This window comes from Lissotriton vulgaris, chromosome 1_1 (genome assembly GCF_964263255.1).
Source record: "Lissotriton vulgaris chromosome 1_1, aLisVul1.2, whole genome shotgun sequence".
Taxonomy (NCBI): Eukaryota; Metazoa; Chordata; class Amphibia; order Caudata; family Salamandridae; genus Lissotriton; species Lissotriton vulgaris.
Genome location: NC_141685.1, coordinates 1371974084 through 1371986174, shown reverse-complemented (window position 1 = coordinate 1371986174; position 12091 = coordinate 1371974084). Strand labels below are relative to the sequence as shown.

The 12091-nt window shown below is 41.1% G+C and overlaps 4 non-coding genes across 4 annotated transcripts; all 4 read left to right on the top strand.

Moving 5' to 3' along the window:
- The first annotated feature begins 2472 nt into the window (after window positions 1-2472).
- On the top strand, window positions 2473-2544 carry TRNAH-GUG (transfer RNA histidin (anticodon GUG)). Its single transcript has one exon. It is a non-coding gene; the product is annotated as a tRNA-His (tRNA).
- A 4432-nt stretch (window positions 2545-6976) lies between these two features.
- On the top strand, window positions 6977-7058 carry TRNAS-AGA (transfer RNA serine (anticodon AGA)). The gene has a single exon. It is a non-coding gene; the product is annotated as a tRNA-Ser (tRNA).
- Window positions 7059-8345: 1287 nt separating this feature from the next.
- TRNAH-GUG (transfer RNA histidin (anticodon GUG)) lies at window positions 8346-8417 on the top strand. Its single transcript has one exon. It is a non-coding gene; the product is annotated as a tRNA-His (tRNA).
- A 1499-nt stretch (window positions 8418-9916) lies between these two features.
- TRNAS-AGA (transfer RNA serine (anticodon AGA)) lies at window positions 9917-9998 on the top strand. Its single transcript has one exon. It is a non-coding gene; the product is annotated as a tRNA-Ser (tRNA).
- Window positions 9999-12091: the final 2093 nt, after the last annotated feature.

Below are 12091 nucleotides of genomic sequence, written 5' to 3'. Positions count from 1 at the left end.
AATGGCATTTATACAATAGTAAGATTAAATCCAACCTCACCAGTAGATAGGATTTATCAATAAATAAATAAAGCTTCTCCTCTCTGATATGGAATTACCCCCCAAAAAGTATAAGGGAATACCCGATGCTAACCTATGAGAGGGGCAGACCTCACAGTAGTGAAACATTTAATAGACTGTTTGATACTACTAGGACATACAAACTACCACAGTACATGTCTTACCTTTTACTTACATAGCATGATGCCCCTAGGACTACTTAGGGCCTACCTTAGGGGTTACTGATATGTAATATAATTGGAGTTTAAGGCTTGGCAAGTAGTTTTAAATGCCAAGTCGAAGTGGCAGTACACTGCAGCACAGGCACTGCAGTAGCAGGCTTGAGACAGGTTTGAAATGCTATTTCTTTGGGCGGCACAATCAGTCCCTGGGTATATGGTATACAACTTTACAAGGGGCTTTCAAGTAAATTAAATCTGTCAGTTAGGTATACTCCAATTATACACATGATTAGGGAAGAAGCACGTGCACTTCAGCACTGATTAGTAGCGATAAAGTGATCAGAGTCCTAAGGCCAACAAATAGATACAGCAAAATGCGGAGGTGAAAAGCAATAAGGTGGGGTTGGGACCACCTTAAGAATGCAAGGTCTAACAAAAACGAACTAAGGATAACATGAGTAAAACATCAGGTTTCTCTACAGCATTTGGTGAGACAAGTGGGCCTTCTTTTATCTTCCATAAATGCAATCTTTCCCGGACCCCTTTATTATATAGCTCTTCAAGGAAAAAATATAAAGCACTTACAAAGGAGCCTCAAATACTCAAAGATGGTAGACTTCTGTAATATGGGCCATATACTAAAAGCAGCACGAAAACAGAGTGCAATAGGGTCCAAAAAACTTGAGTGACCCATGAGAGTATGCATGCAAGCCTATGGTATTCCAAACTAGAGATATACGCATGCAATTTTTGTTTTTAGGAGAGAATGTGCCTGCTGAAAAAAACATTATTTTTAAAAAGTGCATTGCAGAATATCAGGAATTTGCTGTGGAACACCTTGAAAACTTGCATACAGATTATGTGCGCCTACCTTACAGTCAGTTGTTGAGGCCGAGTGGTTAAGGCGATGGACTAGAAATCCATTGGGGTCTCCCCGCGCAGGTTCGAATCCTGCCGACAACGAGAATCTTTTTAACATCGGCTACAATTTCAGAAGTTAACCTTTAGTATTTCTTCCATGTCAGTTTTATAAATAGTTGGCTTATTTTGGTGTCACTATTGCCATATCACATATTTATTATCGCTCCCCCTTTCATATCTTTGCTATAACTCTCGTCCTTCATTAGCGCTGGTGCAAACACTTCAAAATATTATACCCTGGCTCTCTCGGTCATTCCTGTCCATGCACTTGAAACTTACTTTACCAATAAAAGAAGCAAATAGAGAAATAAAATAAAAGTGCTAGCTGAATTAGGCAAACACACTTCATAAAACTGCATTTTCTTTTCTATTCTCCCCCGTGTTACAAGCTTAACTGCTCCCTGTGTAATTTTTCTTAACCTGCTGTTCCTGGAAGAGAATTTCATCTACAAGCTCTTTCTGTGTTTTTTCCTAGTCTTTTCTTTCCCTTTTCTTGGATTTTAACTGTTCCTTTACGTGCTCTATTTAGGCGCCATTAATCTCATTTGAGCTCCTTGTACCTGCTGCTGTTTTCTCCACACCTCATACTGCCTTTTCCCTCTTTCTCTCTTTCTCTGGGGTTGGTGGCTACTTTCCAAAGCGTCTGATGCCCCAATGTTCCTTCGTCTTGTTGTCAGACGTGAATTTGAAAAGCAACAAAATTAACAAGCCTTTACCACTCACACATGGCAGAAGTTTATACTTTAATTCAATGAGCTAAGAAAAGTGTGTTGTGGGGCCCCTACGAGCCATGGTGCTTGCTTCATCATAATTAGGCATGCAGTCATTAGCCACAGCTCTGATTATGGGTCACTGAGGTCAGTTTCAATAATTCCTCAAAAACCTAACCATGCAGTCCCCCCTAACTCTGTAGTTATCTTGCTTTACTGCTGTTTGTGTGATTAGCTGGGAGGAGCTCACGGCAGCATCCTCCCAATAAAAGTGTAGATGGACCGTTCCTTAACTCTTTCTTGCTTCACATACAGATGGCTTGAGGAGGTACAGGGGAGATGCAGGTCTAATAAACAGAATAGAATATCTGCGCCAGGTGTGTTTCTCTGCATTGGTGTTCCATCACAGGCCCACCAGTGTATGTGTGATCTTTGACTCCTGCCAGTTCACAAGCAGGCGGCCAGGAAACGGTTTCAGCCTATCAACCACTGAGGAAATAAAGCCTTTGTATAAGGAATGAGGAAGCAGTGAACACATTCAGCCTATCACAGGAGTAGCCCTGAGTGTTCCGAATTATAATTTCTTCACGTCACTGTACGTTATTGAGCCCAAGTAGCTCGCCGTGATCGTATAGTGGTTAGTACTCTGCGTTGTGGCCGCAGCAACCTTGGTTCGAATCCGAGTCACGGCATTGTGGTTGGCAATGTCACGGCAGTTGGGTTTTTCCTTTACAGAATTCCCAAATGTACCAGTAGTTTTTGTAAAATGTCTATTAAAAACAGATCCTTTTCAATATTTAAACGATCTAACGACAAATTATTTAAACACACATGATTATAAGATGTAGGTATACTGTACTTACTGACATAAATTATCGTTCTTGAACATCTTTGCGCTAAGGGGAGCGGAGCTCTCCCCCAGGCCAATCAGAATGCAGATGAATGCAGTTGCAGTTGAGAGACCTGTGTTGTGGCTGTCTACAGGGAATGCACATATGTAGCTGTCTCGCAGCCCAATCCAGACGTCAATTGAAGACAGGTTTTCATGCAAATAGAGCAGTAAGTGCAGAGAAATGCTCACTCTCTAAAAATGGCATTTATACAATAGTAAGATTAAATCCAACCTCACCAGTAGATAGGATTTATCAATAAATAAATAAAGCTTCTCCTCTCTGATATGGAATTACCCCCCAAAAAGTATAAGGGAATACCCAATGCTAACCTATGAGAGGGGCAGACCTCACAGTAGTGAAAAATTTAATAGACTGTTTGATACTACTAGGACATACAAACTACCACAGTACATGTCTTACCTTTTACTTACATAGCATGATGCCCCTAGGACTACTTAGGGCCTACCTTAGGGGTTACTGATATGTAATATAATTGGAGTTTAAGGCTTGGCAAGTAGTTTTAAATGCCAAGTCGAAGTGGCAGTACACTGCAGCACAGGCACTGCAGTAGCAGGCTTGAGACAGGTTTGAAATGCTATTTCTTTGGGCGGCACAATCAGTACCTGGGTATATGGTATACCACTTTACAAGGGGCTTTCAAGTAAATTAAATCTGTCAGTCAGGTATACTCCAATTATACACATGATTAGGGAAGAAGCATGTGCACTTCAGCACTGATTAGTAGCGATAAAGTGATCAGAGTCCTAAGGCCAACAAAAAGATACAGCAAAATGCGGAGGTGAAAAGCAATAAGGTGGGGTTGGGACCACCTTAAGAATGCAAGGTCTAACAAAAACGAACTAAGGATAACATGAGTAAAACATCAGGTTTCTCTACAGCATTTGGTGAGACAAGTGGGCCTTCTTTTATTTTCCATAAATGCAATCTTTCCCGGACCCCTTTATTATATAGCTCTTCAAGGAAAAAATATAAAGCACTTACAAAGGGGCCTCAAATACTCAAAGATGGTAGACTTCTGTAATATGGGCCATATACTAAAAGCAGCACGAAAACAGAGTGCAATAGGGTCCAAAAAACTTGAGTGACCCATGAGAGTATGCATGCAAGCCTATGGTATTCCAAACTAGAGATATACGCATGCAATTTTTGTTTTTAGGAGAGAATGTGCCTGCTGAAAAAAACATTATTATTTTTTAAAAGTGCATTGCAGAATATCAGGAATTTGCTGTGGAACACCTTGAAAACTTGCATACAGATTATGTGCGCACGCCTTACAGTCAGTTGTTGTGGCCGAGTGGTTAAGGCGATGGACTAGAAATCCATTGCGGTCTCCCCGCGCAGGTTTGAATCCTGCCGACAACGAGAATCTTTTTTGAACATCGGCTACAATTTCAGAAGTTAACCTTTAGTATTTCTTCCATGTCAGTTTTATAAATAGTTGGCTTATTTTGGTGTCACTATTGCCATATCACATATTTATTATCGCTCCCCCTTTCATATCTTTGCTATAACTCTCGTCCTTCATTAGCGCTTCAAATTATTATACCCTGGCTCTCTCGGTCATTCCTGTGCATGCACTTGAAACTTACTTTACCAATAAAAGAAGCAAATAGAGAAATAAAATAAAAGTGCTAGCTGGATTAGGCAAACACACTTCATAAAACTGCATTTTCTTTTCTATTCCCCCCCGTGTTACAAGCTTAACTGCTCCCTGTGTAATTTCTCTTAACCTGCTGTTCCTGGAAGAGAATTTCATCTACAAGCTCTTTCTGTGTTTTTTCCTAGTCTTTTCTTTCCCTTTTCTTGGATTTTAACTGTTCCTTTACGTGCTCTATTTAGGCGCCATTAATCTCATTTGAGCTCCTTGTACCTGCTGCTGTTTTCTCCACACCTCATACTGCCTTTTCCCTCTTTCTCTCTTTCTCTGCGGTTGGTGGCTACTTTCCAAAGCGTCTGATGCCCCAATGTTCCTTCGTCTTGTTGTCAGACGTGAATTTGAAAAGCAACAAAATTAACAAGCCTTTACCACTCACACATGGCAGAAGTTTATACTTTAATTCAATGAGCTAAGAAAAGTGTGTTGTGGGGCCCCTACGAGCCATGGTGCTTGCTTCATCATAATTAGGCATGCAGTCATTAGCCACAGCTCTGATTATGGGTCACTGAGGTCAGTTTCAATAATTCCTCAAAAACCTAACCATGCAGTCCCCCCTAACTGTGTAGTTATCTTGCTTTACTGCTGTTTGTGTGATTAGCTGGGAGGAGCTCACGGCAGCATCCTCCCAATAAAAGTGTAGATGGACCGTTCCTTAACTCTTTCTTGCTTCACATACAGATGGCTTGAGGAGGTACAGGGGAGATGCAGGTCTAATAAACAGAATAGAATATCTGCGCCAGGTGTGTTTCTCTGCATTGGTGTCCCATCACAGGCCCACCAGTGTATGTGTGATCTTTGACTCCTGCCAGTTCACAAGCAGGCGGCCAGGAAACGGTTTCTGCCTATCAACCACTGAGGAGATAAAGCCTTTGTATAAGGAATGAGGAAGCAATGAACACATTCAGCCTATCACAGGAGTAGCCCTGAGTGTTCCGAATTATAATTTCTTCATGTCACTGTACGTTATTGAGCCCAAGTAGCTCGCCGTGATCGTATAGTGGTTAGTACTCTGCGTTGTGGCCGCAGCAACCTCGGTTCGAATCCGAGACTCGGCATTGTGGTTGGCAATGTCACGGCAGTTGGGTTTTTCCTTTACAGAATTCCCAAATGTACCAGTTGTTTTTGTAAAATGTCTATTAAAAACAGATCCTTTTCAATATTTAAACGATCTAACGACAAATTATTTAAACACACATGATTATAAGATGTAGGTATACTGTACTTACTGACATAAATTATCGTTCTTGAACATCTTTGCGGTAAGGGGAGCGGAGCTCTCCCCCAGGCCAATCAGAATGCAGATGAATGCAGTTGCAGTTGAGAGACCTGTGTTGTGGCTGTCTACAGGGAATGCACATATGTAGCTGTCTCGCAGCCCAATCCAGACGTCAATTGAAGACAGGTTTTCATGCAAATAGAGCAGTAAGTGCAGAGAAATGCTCACTCTCTAAAAATGGCATTTATACAATAGTAAGATTAAATCCAACCTCACCAGTAGATAGGATTTATCAATAAATAAATAAAGCTTCTCCTCTCTGATATGGAATTACCCCCCAAAAAGTATAAGGGAATACCCAATGCTAACCTATGAGAGGGGCAGACCTCACAGTAGTGAAAAATGTAATAGACTGTTTGATACTACTAGGACATACAAACTACCACAGTACATGTCTTACCTTTTACTTACATAGCATGATGCCCCTAGGACTACTTAGGGCCTACCTTAGGGGTTACTGATATGTAATATAATTGGAGTTTAAGGCTTGGCAAGTAGTTTTAAATGCCAAGTCGAAGTGGCAGTACACTGCAGCACAGGCACTGCAGTAGCAGGCTTGAGACAGGTTTGAAATGCTATTTCTTTGGGCGGCACAATCAGTCCCTGGGTATATGGTATACCACTTTACAAGGGGCTTTCAAGTAAATTAAATCTGTCAGTCAGGTATACTCCAATTATACACATGATTAGGGAAGAAGCACGTGCACTTCAGCACTGATTAGTAGCGATAAAGTGATCAGAGTCCTAAGGCCAACAAAAAGATACAGCAAAATGCGGAGGTGAAAAGCAATAAGGTGGGGTTGGGACCACCTTAAGAAGGCAAGGTCTAACAAAAACGAACTAAGGATAACATGAGTAAAACATCAGGTTTCTCTACAGCATTTGGTGAGACAAGTGGGCCTTCTTTTATCTTCCATAAATGCAATCTTTCCCGGACCCCTTTATTATATAGCTCTTCAAGGAAAAAATATAAAGCACTTACAAAGGAGCCTCAAATACTCAAAGATGGTAGACTTCTGTAATATGGGCCATATACTAAAAGCAGCACGAAAACAGAGTGCAATAGGGTCCAAAAAACTTGAGTGACCCATGAGAGTATGCATGCAAGCCTATGGTATTCCAAACTAGAGATATACGCATGCAATTTTTGTTTTTAGGAGAGAATGTGCCTGCTGAAAAAACATTATTTTTAAAAAGTGCATTGCAGAATATCAGGAATTTGCTGTGCTACACCTTGAAAACTTGCATACAGATTATGTGCACACGCCTTACAGTCAGTTGTTGTGGCCGAGTGGTTAAGGCGATGGACTAGAAATCCATTGGGGTCTCCCCGCGCAGGTTCGAATCCTGCCGACAATGAGAATCTTTTTAACATCGGCTACAATTTCAGAAGTTAACCTTTAGTATTTCTCCCATGTCAGTTTTAGAAATAGGTGGCTTATTTTGGTGTCACTATTGCCATATCACATATTTATTATCGCTCACCCTTTCATATCTTTGCTATAACTCTCGTCCTTCATTAGCGCTGGTGCAAACGCTTCAAATTATTATACCCTGGCTCTCTTGGTCATACCTGTGCATGCGCTTGAAACTTACTTTACCAATAAAAGAAGCAAATAGAGAAATAAAATAAAAGTGCTAGCTGGATTAGGCAAACACACTTCATAAAACTGCATTCTCTTTTCTATTCTCCCCCGTGTTACAAGCTTAACTGCTCCCTGTGTAATTTCTCTTAACCTGCTGTTCCTGGAGGAGAATTTCATCTACAAGCTCTTTCTGTGTTTTTTCCTAGTCTTTTCTTTCCCTTTCTTAGATTTGTAACTGTTCCTTTACGTGCTCTATTTAGGCACCATTAATCTCATTTGAGCTCCTTGTACCTGCTGCTGTTTTCTCCACACCTCATACTGCCTTTTCCCTCTTTCTCTCTTTCTCTGCAGTTGGTGGCTACTTTCCAAAGCGTCTGATGCCCCAATGTTCCTTCGTCTTGTTGTCAGACATGAATTTGAAAAGCAACAAAATTAACAAGCCTTTACCACTCACACATGGCAGAAGTTTATACTTTAATTCAATGAGCTAAGAAAAGTGTGTTGTGGGGCCCCTACGAGCCATGGTGCTTGCTTCATCATAATTAGGCATGCAGTCATTAGCCACAGATCTGATTATGGGTCACTGAGGTCAGTTTCAATAATTCCTCAAAAACCTAACCATGCAGTCCCCCCTAACTGTGTAGTTACCTTGCTTTACTGCTGTTTGTGTGATTAGCTGGGAGGAGCTCAGGCAGCATCCTCCCAATAAAAGTGTAGATGGACCGTTCCTTAACTCTTTCTTGCTTCACATACAGGTGGCTTGAGGAGGTACAGGGGAGATGCAGGTCTAATAAACAGAATAGAATATCTGCGCCAGGTGTGTTTCTCTGCATTGGTGTCCCATCACAGGCCCACCAGTGTATGTGTGATCTTTGACTCCTGCAAGTTCACAAGCAGGCGGCCAGGAAACGGTTTCAGCCTATCAACCACTGAGGAGATAAAGCCTTTGTATAAGGAATGAGGAAGCAATGAACACATTCAGCCTATCACAGGAGTAGCCCTGAGTGTTCCGAAGTATAATTTCTTCATGTCACTGTACGTTATTGAGCCCAAGTAGCTCGCCGTGATCGTATAGTGGTTAGTACTCTGCGTTGTGGCCGCAGCAACCTCGGTTCGAATCCGAGTCACGGCATTGAGGTTGGCAATGTCACGGCAGTTGGGGTTTTCCTTTACTGAATTCCCAAATGTACCAGTTGTTTTTGTAAAATGTCTATTAAAAACAGATCCTTTTCAATATTTAAACGATCTAATGACAAATTATTTAAACACACATGATTATAAGATGTAGGTATACTGTACTTACTGACATAAATTATCGTTCTTGAACATATTTGCGGTAAGGGGAGCGGAGCTCTACCCCAGGCCAATCAGAATGCAGATGAATGCAGTTGCAGTTGAGTGACCTTGTTGTGGCTGTCTACAGGGAATGCACATATGTAGCTGTCTCGGAGCCCAATCCAGACGTCAATTGAAGATAGGTTTTCATGCAAATAGAGCAGTAAGTGCAGAGAAATGCTCACTCTCTAAAAATGGCATTTATACAATAGTAAGATTAAATCCAACCTCACCAGTAGATAGGATTTATCAATAAATAAATAAAGCTTCTCCTCTCTGATATGGAATTACCCCCCAAAAAGTATAAGGGAATACCCAATGCTAACCTATGAGAGGGGCAGACCTCACAGTAGTGAAAAATGTAATAGACTGTTTGATACTACTAGGACATACAAACTACCACAGTACATGTCTTACCTTTTACTTACATAGCATGATGCCCCTAGGACTACCTAAGGCCTACCTTAGGGGTTACTGATATGTAATAAAATTGGAGTTTAAGGCTTGGCAAGTAGTTTTAAATGCCAAGTCGAAGTGGCAGTACACTGCAGCACAGGCACTGCAGTAGCAGGCTTGAGACAGGTTTGAAATGCTATTTCTTTGGGCGGCACAATCAGTCCCTGGGTATATGGTATACCACTTTACAAGGGGCTTTCAAGTAAATTAAATCTGTCAGTCAGGTATACTCCAATTATACACATGATTAGGGAAGAAGCACGTGCACTTCAGCACTGATTAGTAGCGATAAAGTGATCAGAGTCCTAAGGCCAACAAAAAGATACAGCAAAATGCGGAGGTGAAAAGCAATAAGGTGGGGTTGGGACCACCTTAAGAATGCAAGGTCTAACAAAAACGAACTAAGGATAACATGAGTAAAACATCAGGTTTCTCTACAGCATTTGGTGAGACAAGTGGGCCTTCTTTTATCTTCCATAAATGCAATCTTTCCCGGACCCCTTTATTATATAGCTCTTCAAGGAAAAAATATAAAGCACTTACAAAGGAGCCTCAAATACTCAAACATGGTAGACTTCTGTAATATGGGCCATATACTAAAAGCAGCACGAAAACAGAGTGCAATAGGGTTAAAAAAAACTTGAGTGACCCATGAGAGTATGCATGCAAGCCTATGGTATTTCAAACTAGAGATATACGCATGCAAGTTTTGTTTTTAGGAGAGAATGTGCCTGCTGAAAAAAACATTATTTTTAAAAAGTGCATTGCAGAATATCAGGAATTTGCTGTGGGACACCTTGAAAACTTGCATACAGATTATGTGCACACGCCTTACAGTCAGTTGTTGTGGCCGAGTGGTTAAGGCGATGAACTAGAAATCCATTGGGGTCTTCCCGCGCAGGTTCGAATCCTGCCGACAACGAGAATCTTTTTAACATTGGCTACAATTTCAGAAGTTAACCTTTAGTATTTCTTCCATGTCAGTTTTATAAATAGGTGGCTTATTTTGGTGTCACTATTGCCATATCACATATTTATTATCGCTCCCCCTTTCATATCTTTGCTATAACTCTCGTCCTTCATTAGCGCTGGTGCAAACGCTTCAAATTATTATACCCTGGCTCTCTCGGTCATACCTGTGCATGCACTTGAAACTTACTTTACCAATAAAAGAAGCAAATAGAGAAATAAAATAAAAGTGCTAGCTGGATTAGGCAAACACACTTCATAAAACTGCATTTTCTTTTCTATTCTCCACAGTGTTACAAGCTTAACTGCTCCCTGTGTAATTTCTCTTAACCTGCTGTTCCTGGAAGAGAATTTCATCTACAAGCTCTTTCTGTGTTTTTTCCTAGTCTTTTCTTTCCCTTTTCTTAGATATGTAACTGTTCCTTTACCTGCTCTATTTAGGCGCCATTAATCTCATTTGAGCTCCTTGTACCTGCTGCTGTTTTCTCCACACCTCATACTGTCTTTTCCCTCTTTCTCTCTTTCTCTGCGGTTGGTGGCTACTTTCCAAAGTGTCTGATGCCCCAATGTTCCATCGTCTTGTTGTCAGACGTGAATTTGAAAAGCAACAAAATTAACAAGCCTTTACCACTCACACATGGCAGAAGTTTATACTTTAATTCAATGAGCTAAGAAAAGTGTGTTGTGGGGCCCCTACGAGCCATGGTGCTTGCTTCATCATAATTAGGCATGCAGTCATTAGCCACAGCTCTGTTTATGGGTCACTGAGGTCAGTTTCAATAATTCCTCAAAAACCTAACCATGCAGTCCCCCCTAACTGTGTAGTTATCTTGCTTTACTGCTGTTTGTGTGATTAGCTGGGAGGAGCTCACGGCAGCATCCTCCCAATAAAAGTGTAGATGGACCGTTCCTTAACTCTTTCTTGCTTCACATACAGATGGCTTGAGGAGGTACAGGGGAGATGCAGGTCTAATAAACAGAATAGAATATCTGCGCCAGGTGTGTTTCTCTGCATTGGTGTCCCATCACAGGCCCACCAGTGTATGTGTGATCTTTGACTCCTGCCAGTTCACAAGCAGGCGGCCAGGAAACGGTTTCAGCCTATCAACCACTGAGGAGATAAAGCCTTTGTATAAGGAATGAGGAAGCAATGAACACATTCAGCCTATCACAGGAGTAGCCCTGAGTGTTCCGAATTATAATTTCTCCATGTCACTGTACATCATTGAGCCCAAGTAGCTCGCCGTGATCGTATAGTGGTTAGTACTCTGCGTTGTGGTCTCAGCAACCACGGTTCAAACCCGAGTCATGGCATTGTGGTTGGCAATGTCACAGCAGTTGGGTTTTTCCTTTACAGAATTCCCAAATGTACCAGTTGTTTTTGTAAAATGTCTATTAAAAACAGATCATTTTCAATATTTAAACGATCTAACGACAAATTATTTAAACACACATGATTATAAGATGTAGGTATACTGTACTTACTGACATAAATTATCGTTCTTGAACATATTTGCGGTAAGGGGAGCAGAGCTCTCCCCCAGGCCAATCAGAATGCAGATGAATGCAGTTGCAGTTGAGTGACCTTGTTGTGGCTGTCTACAGGGAATGCACATATGTAGCTTTCTCGGAGCCCAATCCAGACGTCAATTGAAGATAGGTTTTCATGCAAATAGAGCAGTAAGTGCAGAGAAATGCTCACTCTCTAAAAATGGCATTTATACAATAGTAAGATTAAATCCAACCTCACCAGTAGATAGGATTTATCAATAAATAAATAAAGCTTCTCCTCTCTGATATGGAATTCCCCCCAAAAAGTATAAGGGAATACCCAATGCTAACCTATGAGAGGGGCAGACCTCACAGTAGTGAAAAATGTAATAGACTGTTTGATACTCCTAGGACATACAAACTACCACAGTACATGTCTTACCTTTTACTTACATAGCATGATGCCCCTAGGACTACCTAGGGCCTACCTTAGGGGTTACTGATATGTAATAACATTGGAGTTTAAGGCTTGGCAAGTAGTTTTAAATGCCAAGT